At 43.6% G+C, this 12,671-nt stretch overlaps 1 long non-coding RNA gene across 1 annotated transcript; it reads left to right on the plus strand.

The window, feature by feature from the left end:
• The first annotated feature begins 726 nt into the window (after nucleotides 1-726).
• Nucleotides 727-2,003, plus strand: LOC146829060 (uncharacterized). Its single transcript, XR_014961903.1, has 2 exons — nucleotides 727-857; nucleotides 1,569-2,003. It is a non-coding gene; the product is annotated as an uncharacterized LOC146829060 (long non-coding RNA).
• The last annotated feature ends 10,668 nt before the right edge of the window (nucleotides 2,004-12,671 follow it).

Genomic DNA, 12,671 nt, shown 5'->3' on the forward strand with positions numbered 1-12,671 from the left:
AGGTGTGTCACAAAGCGCACTTTCAAGAATATTGAAAGCATTCCTTGATGCCATGATGGCCGTGATCGGGTCTCATATCAAGTTCCCTACCACCGCGCTTGACCTTGCAAAAACCAAACAGGAGTTCTACCAGATAGCTCGTTTCCCACATGTTTTGGGTTGTATTGATTGCACCCACGTTGCAATATGTCCCCCTGCAACACAGGAATATATATATAGAAATAGGAAATCTTACCATTCCCTCAATATTCAGGTTGTTTGCAATGCCAAAAACATTATCACTGACATTGTTGCGCAATTTCCAGGGAGTGCACATGACTCTTATATCTTCAGACAAAGTGGCATACACACCCGTCTTGTCAGGGGAGAATTTGGAGAGGGACATCTGCTTGGTAAATATGTGTTATAGTTTATCACTGTCATTGTACGTATGTCAATGTGAAGCTGCCACTGACTCTTTGCTCCATTACATGTAGGTGACAGCGCATACGCCTTGCGTAATTACCTAATGACGCCTTACCTCAATCCCACAACTGCCAATCAACAGAGGTACAATGCAGCACATATTTCGACAAGGAACATCATAGAGCGCACATTTTGGCTGTTGAAGAGCCGATTCAGATGTCTACATAAGACCGGTGGAGCACTGAAGTACAACCCTGAACAATGCTGCAAGATAGTAGCGGCATGTGCCATGCTGCACAACATAGCGACAAGGGGAGGAATGGACATCGAGGTGTCTGACAGCGATTCGGAGGATGGGAACCAGCAAGTGCCACAACACCATGCAGCACAAGGGGCAGGCGCAGCAGAAGGGCGTAGGAGAAGATTTGACATCACACAAAATTATTTCTGAGGTGAGTAATGATGACACAGAAACTGACTATTGCTATCAGAGTATTCTTTAATTAAATAAAATTGCCATGAGTGTTCAAGCACACTTGTAATCTGACCAGTGCAATGGACATAAGTGGTTTGCAAATGTCAATTCACTTGTCACTCTGTTGAAAGTCAAATCCATATAAATGGTTACGTCACCATAGTGGAATGCACTTGTACATGCCAGTCTAGCGCTTTTTCCCACGAACACCCAGACGCCTGTCAGACCCAGCATTGTCATCCGTTATGTTGGAAGCGGCGGGGGTACTGCTGCGTGTGTTGCGTCTTCCTGCAGTGCGGACTGGAACTGCCACACTACTTAGGCTTGAGCCACCCTCACTACCCTCTTCGGGCGTGGAATTGTTGGCCGCAATTGTGGAAGCATTTAGCAAATCAACTGCATTGGTGACCTGGTCCAGTGCTTTAGCCACATCGCCGCTCCAATGGCACATTTCAGTTTGCATGGTCACAGACCTACGTGCCAGCAGTGCAGTTGTCGTGGCCAATCTATTGTTTGATTTAGCAAACATTTTCAATTGCAGCATTAGTTGACGATGCTGTCTCTTCTGGGATACATTTCCCTCATGCATCACCTTGCTCAGTTGCTGCACACTTTCTGACAGTACTGCTATGTTGCTAGCCATCTTGCCAACTTGCAATTGTACTAATCGTGTGTTTTTTGTCTGCAGGCGCTGCATACGGAGCATCTGTCCCTCAAGACCACCCCAGACATCACTTGGTTGCTCCTCCTGCTGTGTCCTGAGTGCTCTTCCTCTCCTACGCCGGGCTCTGTGATTAGTTCTGGGGACCTGTGGTTGTGTTTGTGTGATGGAAGTTGTCTGGCCATGGCTGCCACCTGGTGTTGCATCAGCCTCATCATCTTCACACTCCATGGTGACTAGGGATGGAACAGTAGCCCTGCGTGACTTTGTTGGACGTGAGGGATTTATTTGCACCACAGGTGTGTCCATCTGTTCACCTGCGCTGGTGTCCTGCATGTCTGGGGAATCGCTATCCACATCTTCTACACGTTGTGCATCTGTGAGGTGAAACAGTGCAACACTGTATTATTTCATGTCTGTGATATTAATTGCACAGTAATAAATTTCTGCCTTTGTAAATGATTTTATACTCTATTAAGCTTTTTTGGGTTGTTACTCTGAGATTTGACATTTTAACTGCTTGACCTGACTACATCTCCCATAATGCCCCTCACCTACTGAATGCATTGTGTACTGGATGTTCAGGGTCTGCACTTGGGCTGTACTGTGGTCGAGTTCTACCTTTACATTTTGTAACACTAAGAAAACATACATTCATCTTACCTTCAGATGTGTTTGCTGCTCCGGACGTGTCCAGCTGGGTCACACCAACAACAGCTTCTGGCTGGATGGTGGATTCAATCAAGTCCTCCATGGGAGTGTTCCCAGTGTCTGTTGGTGTTCCCCCTCCTGTCTTCTTTGCCTCCTTCAGGCGGTCAGCTATGCGCACCTTAGCCCGACTGCGCAAGTCGTACCATCGTTTTTTGAGTTCTTCAATGGTGCGGTGTGTCACCCCAATGGCATTGACCCTGTTTTGGATCCGGAGTCAGATTTTCCTTTTCTCCTGCTCTGCCACTTTCAATGATGCCTTTCCAAACAGCTTGTCATGGCTGTGGACTACTCCCTCAATGAGGGTGTCAATTTCTTTTTCTGCAAATTTAATTTTGCGTTTCCTGCCTGTTTGGCTCTCCTCTGCTGTTTGTGAGGCTTCCATTTGATATCACAAGTTTTTCTTCTGTCTCTGTCACACTCCTGTTCTGCTCCCAGAGCCAGCTCCCTCCTCTCCCTGACACTGTGCACTGGAAATGAGGCTGGTGCTGCTCACTTCCTGGTTGTGATGTCATCAGGATGCATCAAAAAGCGACTTCGGTATTAGCGATTTCGCTAATTGCGAAATCGCTAATAGCGAGTTCGCAAATGCCGAAATCGCAATTTATTTAGCGATTTTTAGCGATTCGCAATATTCTCGCAATGTTTTTGTTGCATCGTGTTTTGTGAGTCTTTATTTGCGATTCCTTAAAATTCGCAAATAAGGACTCGCAAACTCTCTTTTTGATGCATGTGCCTCAAAGGCCTTTACAGAAATGCAAAATGTGGTTTCTACCCATTAGAAATCGCATTTTGCGATTTCATAAATAGGAAATCACAAATAGGGATTTCCTATTTGCAAATTCTGGACTGAAAAATGAGCATTTATGAAATTCAATTACCATCGACTCTAAGTCGATGGTAATCATGTGCAGTTTTAAAAAAGTCCCCATAGATGTGTTTTAAAAAAAAAATGCAATACAGCCCACACATGCCCCTAGGGCATATGTGTGCTCTACATGAGCACCACTAGTTTTGGAGTGCATTATGGGGGGCTTTATGCCCAAAGCCATTCTTGGTTTAGCATTTCATGAATAGCGATTTCTTAATGGGAAATCACTATTTAGGAAATGCAAAACTGGCCCATTGCTACGAATTGCATGGGATTTCCAAATTGTGATTTCCTGATAGTGATTACTACTCTGTTGGATTCACTATTCGGAAATATGTAATTTCATACATATCATTTAGCATTCCCTAAATAGCGATTCCTATGGAGTCTGTATTTAGTAAATGCAAAATTGCATTTTCGTACATCCGGCCCTAAATTTGTTGGACTTCGGGATCTCTGCAGGCTCAACCGAAAATTCTTTGCCTTCTCCCCCCTGGTTTCTGAACTTGTTTTTGTTGGCTTTTAGGACTTTTTAACCCTGTCAAACAGTGCTAAAGTACTTGTCCACTCTCCTTTAAATATAGTTAAATTAGCTTACACCCAATTCGTATATTTAATATACTAGTAAGTCCCTAGTAAAGGGCCTGTTAATTAAATGCTACCAGTGGGCCTGCAGCACTTAGTGTGCCTCCCACTTAAAAAGCCTTTTTAAACACGTCTCAGACCTGCCATTTCAGCCTGTGTGTGCAGTTTTAAACTGCCATTTTGTCCTTGCAAAATCAACCATTTGACAGGCATAAATCTTTTGTTCAGTTCAAAATCTTTATTCTATCTTTAAAAAAAGATCTTAAAAGCACATGATAAAAGATAACAGTATACTATAGCTCTATAAACAGTTGTCATAAATGACAAAAAATACATCAAATAACATTCTAATTACGTGACCATTAAAAACCAATAAAAATCAATGAAATGCTCATCTATTTATACATGACAGACTAAGGAATACAATACATTAATCATGCAAACATAAGGCCTGGCCCCCTAACTCCTCTCCAACTGAGGGACATTTTAATAAAACAGCACACACTATAACTAATATCAGGGCTATTTAGCATTTGTAGATAGATTAAAGACTTTCTACATTTCTGAAAGGCCAGCTTTTTCAGTGTGCATTTGAGACAGAGCTGAAAATGATTGGCAATACAAACTGCAAAAAAAGGTAAAATGAAACAGAGATTGCTCTACCATTACAAGGTCAAGGGGCAACAAGCTATCCCAACACCTTTGCCTCATCAGAAAAGCATGCTAAGCGCCAAACTGTTCCAGACCTAAGTCTAAAAAGAAGGGACCTCTCCCAACACATGTGCTGCAGAATAAGAACAGTCAAGTCAAAAAGTAAACAGCTTCTCCCTGAACTGCATGCTACACAATTGTGGGTCTATAATCAATCATTGTCTAGAGATATGGGCCTCGATTCTGGCACATAATCTTGATATCCTGATCCCCACTAAAACATGGCTCAATGACTCATCTAACCATGCTCTAGACCTTTTACATTTTATGTCGAGATTGGGAAGATAGACAAGGCAGAGGTCTCCCTCTTATTCACAGAAACTCATTGAGATGTAGGATCTTCCAAATGACTAAGTTTCAGTCTTTCGAATGCATGATATTAGAAATGTCCACATCCACTGCTTCTAACATCAGACTGAGAGTGATTTACCATCCACTTGGTCAAAACAGCACCTTCAATGAAGAATGCATGGATTTCTTCACCTCTCAATTTATCAGCTCAGACAACATGATCTTCCTTGGCGACTACAACATCCACTGGGGAAAAGATGGTAACAGCCTTATGGACACTTTTACCTCCTTTCTCAAATACAATGATCTCTAACAATACTACCATAAACCCACACACCACAAAGGTGCAATTCTGGACCTGATAATCTTGAAATCCTCTAATCTACAGTCATACAACTCCATTCCAGTTGACTGGTCTGACCACATGCAGATCCCATTCTCCCTCTCTGGTTCTTATACCAAACATTCTGGACAACCCAAGAAAGAAAAAATATGGTTCAGCTTGGCACTTCTAGCCCTAATTTTAATTACATCCTACCTTGATGTTCATGAGGCCACTGACAAATACAACTCCTGTATGGAATCCCTTATCAACAAACGTGCACCCCTGAAGTGCAAATTATCCAGACCATATCCCTCTAGTCCATGGTTTTCAAAAGATTGTTATGAAGAAAGAAAGCTTATCAGAAAGTGACAAAAAGAATGGAAATTAACACCCTCTCAACTGAGTATGGATAAGCTTTGCCGAACACGAGGACAATATAAAGAAGGAATCCTCAGAGCCAAATCCTCTCCTATCAAAGCACTCATGAATTCTGCAACAAACACACCAAAGAGTCTGTTTTAGTTTCAATCACAAACTATAAACCCCTCTACCACTTCAGCTCTTGAGTCATCAGTGGCTCAATGCAACAACTTTGTGGTTTTCTTTGATAAACAAATTAGAGATATCTATATCTCGCTACTCACCAGCGAACCCCCAGAAACTGAGATTCTATCATGCCAAGAGCTGCATCCATGGACATATATTTCTCCCCAATTTACAAACGAGAACTACAGTGGACAATCTGCAAAGTGAAACACTTGAACCACCTTGAGGACACCATTCCAGGTTCTACTAACAAATCTCTTGCCGCACACCTACTCCCCTTTTAGACTAACTTGATCAATGCCTCTCTTCAACAGGACCTATTCCCAGAATGACTAAAAGTGGGTCAAGTCTCTCCGCTATTGAAAAACAGGCTCTCGACCCAGAGAACATGAACAACTATCGCCCAGGCTCCACAATTCCCTTTTTAGGCAAAGTCATTGAAAGTTGCGTAACATCCCAATTCACTTCACACATTCGAACAAACAACCTCCTAGAACCTCTCCAATCAGGTTTACACTAGGTCCTAGGTTCACAGTACAGAAAATTCTATCCTCTAAATAGTTAATGACTACCTTAGAATCCTCCACTCCGGTAAGTCTTGTCTCCTGGTCCTGTCGCACTTGGCCACTGCATTCAACACTGTTAACCATCAGGACCTCCACCGCACTATTGAACAACACATGAGATGTGAAGGGACAGTCCACAACGGGTTCGCCTCTTACCTAACCAAATTGTAAAAATGGGCAACTCGTTCTTGAGACCAGACAATGTACATCAAGGGGTACCTCGAGGATCGATCCTTTCCCCAACCCTTTTTAACCTCTACGTTGAGCCGCTATGTCTGATTCTAAGAAACACTGGGATTCTCTTCCACCTCTACAATGACAGCACTCAAATATAAATGAAAATCTCTTACCCTGAAGACCATGCTCTCCTTTCATCCATGCTCCTAAACATTCAAAACTGGATATCTAACGATCATCTAAAACTCAACACCACAAAAACAGAATTCTTTTTTAATCTTACCTCCGAAAGCAAAACCCCCAGTACATGAATGGATGGCTAACTTTTCCACCCTGGATGGCTGCCCTGCCATTGTCTAGAGTGCTAGATCACTTGGCATCACTCTTGAAAATCACCTAACCCTTCACAGCCACATTACAACCATGCCCTAATGCGAACAACACCGACTCAGGTAGCTTTGGGCATCAGACAATTTATTCTGAAACAAGACCTCAAAACAGTGGTGCAGTCTCTTGTTCAATCCAGACTAGATTACGGAATTGCACTTCTCTCAGGCATTCCCAAAGTTCACCGAGCCCCAGTGAGAGCAACACTATATGCAGCAGTGTGCTTCGTTTTAGGTCTCAAGAAATTTTAGCACATTACCTCTACTGTTCTAACCCTCCAATGGCTTCACACTGAAGTGCGGGCCCAATTTAAAACTGCCTGCAATTAACCAGAGAGCAGTAGTACCACAAGAATTTGGAACTCCTCACCTTCCACCCTTCGCCCAACAACCTGTGTAGCCATCTTGAAAAAGGACCTCAAGCTCCTCCTATTTATTTGACAGACACGTCCATTAAGTACTCTCTCCAACAGAATATGAATTACCCTCATATTATGACACCACCATCTTAATTGTTGCTTGAACTATATTGGCCATTGACTAAGCTGTTGCATCTGTCCTGGTCACAGCTACTGGTTCTAATGACTGAATTTAATTATTGTAACTGTAAGTTGCTTTACCCTGTATCTTGCTACTTGTTGTAAAGTGCTCTGATGCCTTCGGGCCATATCAGTACTATATACAATTGCAAAAATAATATAAAATAAATAAAAATTCAAGGGAACTGTATCATTGTCATCTTTAAGTACCCAGAGATTGCAAGGAAAATTCTGTCCCAGCATTATTAGCCCTATGGTAGGAATGGCAATATTAGCATTCTCCCCCTTAGCTTTCTCTACAGGCCCCCACATCTTGATCGACACCCAGCCCTGTCTCAGGTTCCATTACCTCATGATACATTTGGCAATTATTACATGTGTAACAGCTGGTTCGCACTGCTAATGGGCCTTGATGGTCAGGATTGGTCCCCAGAATCTGAATTTATGTGCTGAATATAGTGAACCGATACAGGGGATGTTGGCTGTGGCTTCTCAGTCTCAGTATACTGATGCCGAACAATGATTTTTTCAACTCTGTTTGTTTGACAAGTTATTTAAATTTATTATGGGCTTGAAAGCTCTGTTGAGGGGTAAAACCTATCAACTATGAGTCCTAATATTGGGGGATTTCAATGCGAAGGTGGGTAACAAGCTCAGAGAGCTTGGTTCTCTATCCCTCATCTTAGGACAACAGGGTGTTGAAGCTGAGGGACTCTGTTGCCCGCTGGATCTTGTGGATATAGTTAACTATTTACAGGGTTACTGTCCAACTAAGCCAACATATAGAGGAGGGGGATGAGCATCAACTATTGATTATATTTTTGCTTCCAAATATTTCCTGCATTGGCGATTGGCAAGATGGCGGCCACGCTGATGGCCGGTTGAGCGGGCTGCTCCTCTCCTCTCCTCGGCGTCGGGATGTTCCCTGGCCTGCTTAGGTGAAAAACAAAGGGAAAACTCTCTGATGCTGTGGCGGATTTTGTCTCTACCTGACCCTCCTTACCGGCGGCTACATATGCTTTGCAACGGCTGCTGCTGTTCTTGGGTGCTCCGCGGAGGTATGGCGTCTAAAGCGGTGCCCCGACTAGCGAGACCAAGAGCGGCCGCACTCCCGACCGGCACTCCGGTTAAGATGCGCCTCGTTGCTGCCGCATTGAATACTAAAACACCGCATGGAACCGTAGGGGCCCAGTGTGATAATCGGCCGTCCTCAGCATCAGCATTGGAGGCTTCGGACCGGGCTTTGACGGATGCCGGTCTAGGGGGTACGAAATTGACGGCTCAGGCTATTCCGGCAATGTTCAAACAAAGAGCCAACAAAAAGAAACGCCAGGACGAGTCTTCAACTCGGGTGATTCAGGGTAGCAGCGCTCTGCTAGTTCAGGAGAGTACTGATGGTACAATCTCTTTGGTGAGCACGGAAGGCAAAATAATTGGGGAGACGGAGACGGAGACGGAAGAAGCTGGTTAGACTTTGATTTTACCTCATTCCGAGGCATTGATGAGCGCTGAGTCTGTGCCTGTTCCTAGGTATCAATCCAAGGGCATTCTGGGAGCTGAAGTCATTTCTGAGATTTTAAATGAACAGCCTGCTGCCAATGTTATATATATGACTCTGCTACAACAGCTATGTCCGAGGGAGCGAAGGATAGCGCACTTATTGTATCTGCGGCGGTTGAACATTTAGAGCTTGGTGAGTTATCGGAGTTACTGGATAAAGTATCTAATACTGATGATTTCTTCTCCCTGTCTGATCATTCTTCAGTTGAGAGTCTTGAAAAGGACTGGCTTCTGGGAGCATGTTCTGGTGAAGAGGGAAATGATGTGGAAAGCCCCTTGGCGAATATAGCTCTAGAGAAAGTATTCTGTGGTACGAACTCGGAGGAAGGAGTAGCAGGGGCGAGCCCACCTGGTTCAGACACATCACTCTCGTGGGACTATCAGAGCTCACCAAATACACTGGTCCCCTCAGTATCTCAACCAGCCGCATCTGCTGGTGCTCCCAGGAGTGACAATGGAGAGATAACGTTGGCAACAATTCATGATCTGATTGTGGCACATAGAGCAGAAACACAGGCCGAGAGTATACGCACACAGAATGCGTCCAAGAAATTACAGAATTCAATACGGAGGGTGGTTAAGACATGTGTGGATATGGCTAATAGAATTAATGAGGCTGAAAACCGAAGCTCTGCTCTGGAGGAACACCCTCTTATCGCACAGAAAGAAATTACAGTCTCTCTGAAAGCTCATCGGGATGAGTTGCAGTGGAAACTATCCGACTTAGAAAATCGCTCAAGGCGCAATAACCTCAGAATTTTGGGGGTTCCTGAAGGAAAAGAAGGTACGGACCTACGCAAGTTTGTAGTCGAGCTGCTGGGCGAGGCTTTTCCTGAGCTCTCACACTGGGACTGGCAGACAGAGGTACAGAGGGCTCACCGTTTTCCAGCTAAAGAGAGAAAGAAGGCAGTTCAGACTACATCTCTCCCTCGGGCAATTCTTATCTCATTAAATAACTTTTTGGCCCGTGAGGCTCTCTATGACCTGGCACGACCCAATAAGAAGGCCCATGTGAAGGACTGTGATTTTTTTGTCAGACCTGATTTTTGTCAATCTACTGTTGACCTTCGCTGGAGGCTGCAGCAGCTGATTCCACAGTTCCAGGTAAAAGGAGAACAGGTTTTTCTACAGAACCCGGCTAAGCTGAAGATTATAGCCAAAGGACGGACACAGATGTTTTTTGATGAACTGTCTGCCAAAGAATTCTTGCAGACCTACAAACTTTAAAAAGCCTGACCAGGGTGGTTAGACTGGTCATGTTGGATTTTTTAGCTTTGTCTTCTTTCTCTGTTTATACTTGTTTGATTTATGCCTGAATTACGATATGACATTTACAATATGACAAGCAGGTTTATTATTTGATGTTTGAGATGAGGAGTGGGGGGGCCTGGGTGCCCGACTCTGCATCACAAGGGACAATGGTCCCATTGCCTTAGGGGGTTGGCAGGGTGGGTTCGGGTGGGGGAGGGGAGGTTATTTGGGGTAGGGGTTGGTTGTATTGGGGGAGGTAAAGTGGGAAGTTGAGGGTGAAAAATTCGGCACTGCATGATTTCTATTTATGCTGGTATGTGGCGATCCCTTTATTCTATTATGTTCTTGCTCATAGTCTTAATCTGAAACTAAATTCCTGCATTCTATTATCTTCTTGTGGCCTTAATTTTGTGAAGAGTGAGAATGGTATGAGGGGAATAGCTTTCAAGGAGCGGTGGTGGCATATATGGAATAACAAATTTATTTATACAAATGAGTAAATTTGTAGTTTGCACTCTTAATATATGTGGTTTGAATAATCCTAATAAGCGGCGAGTTTTGGCCAAGGTAAACCAGGCACTGTCCTGGGATCTTCTCTGTTTGCAAGAGACACATATTTCATGGTCAAATAGGGGCTGGCTTAAAGCGTTGGGCATGGATCTGGTTGCATGTTCACGTCAGTCAGTTAATTCTAGGGGTGTTGCTATTTTATGTAAAAAGGGGGTAGTAACGCTCAGGAAATCTGAGGAGGATAAGTGGGGACGGTGGGCAATTTCAGAAGTTATCTTCAATAACAAGATTTTTACAATATGTACCGTATATGGTCCTAATCTGGTTGACTCGGAATTTTTTGATAAGATCAATCTGGAATTGTCTCTATGGCCCCAACCTCTTATAATTTGTGGGGACCTTAATATACATTTTGATGGGGATTTTGATGTTATTGGTAGGCAGGCATATTATGTCAGGAAGCCGCGAGTCTATAAAAGTGTGCGTAGACTGATTTTGGATCATGGACTCTGTGATGTCTGGTGTCGGCTTAATGCTGGCCAGCCAGGTTATACGGTTTTTTCAGTTCCTCACAAAAAGCTGGTCCGACTGGATTATTTTCTTGTCTCTTATTCTCTGTTGGGTAAGGTGTCTATATGCACTCTCCCAAGGTTTATTTCTGATCACAACCCTTTAATTTTAGAGGTTGAGTTTGACATGTTTATCCCCCGCAATTCTGAGTTGACCTTTGATAGGAAATTGCTTTTTGACTTGGAGTACCGTAATCGGATTAGGGATTGGATATCCTGCTTTTTTCAGATAAACAGGAACTCCGCTGCAGGAGGGGTGGTTTGGGACGCTTTTAAGGTGGGACTCAGGGGTGAGACCCTGAGCTACGCTGCACAAAAGCGTAAACATTTGAAGAAAATCATGCAAAAGCATATCTTGGATCTTAGTATTGTGGAATGTGAATTGGGCAAAAAAGTAAAAGAAGGAGTGGATCTGAATCAGGTGTTGAGAAAGCTCGCTATTAAAAAATCTGTAGTTTATCAGCAGTCAAAAAGAGGTACAAAACAAAATTACTAAAATTAAAGATAATCAGGGAATAATTCAGGAATCTGCCCAAGGGGTTCGGAAAGCCTTCCAGGCCTATTATGAGGATCTATATTCTGATGAAAAAACAGATAAGGCGGATAGTTATTTAGCAGGGATTGTATCCTCTTCATTAACAACTGTACAGAGAGACATTTTGTCGGAGGCGATTACATGGGAAGAAGTGGAGGCGGCTCTTCTCTCGCTTCCGCGTGGCAAAGCGATGGGTCCTGACAAAATCCCGCTCGAGTTTTATATTATGTTTAGGGTGGAGCTGAGGATAGAGATAATGAATCTATTTCTGCACGCTTTCGAAGGCTCCCCTCCGGACTCATGGTCTAAAATGATGATTGTGGTTTTTAAGAAGAAGGGGAAGGATGGGCTTCAGCTAGGGTCATATCGACCTATATCTCTAATAAATTCAGACAGCAAGATAAATTCCAAACTACTTGCTAGGAGAATTGCTAGAGTCATTACTTCAATAGTTTCAGTATGCCTGCACGGCTTTATTGCTGGTCGGGGTACTACTGACCATATGAGGCGTGTTATATCTCTATTAGACTGGGCACAGGCGACGGATTCCCAGATGGGGGTGGCCCTGTTGGATGCCGAGAAGGCATTCGACAGGGTCTCCTGGGATTTTTTGTGGTCGGTTCTTGTATGGAAGGGTTTCCCTCCTGATTTTCTGAAGGCTATCCAGGCTCTATATCGGAAACCAGCTGCCACAGTACGGGTTTCAGGGGAGGAATCTGAGGAGCTCAGAGTGTTTAGGGGCACTAGACAGGGCTGCCCTTGCTCGCCCTTTCTTTTTGCTCTATATATAGAGCCGCTAATTTTCAAATTGGAACACGATGCATTAATTGCTTCAGTTAAACCCCAGCAATATGATATTAAAGTATTAGCCTACGCTGACGACTTAGCAGTCCTCACAAGCGATGTGGTTAGTGCTTTAAATAGAATCGAGATTCTGACTAAGGAATTTGCTGGGGTCTCAGGTTATAAATTGAATTTAGCTAAAACCCAGATTTTACAT

Source organism: Triturus cristatus, chromosome 5_2, assembly GCF_964204655.1.
Source record: "Triturus cristatus chromosome 5_2, aTriCri1.1, whole genome shotgun sequence".
Taxonomy (NCBI): domain Eukaryota; kingdom Metazoa; phylum Chordata; class Amphibia; order Caudata; family Salamandridae; genus Triturus; species Triturus cristatus.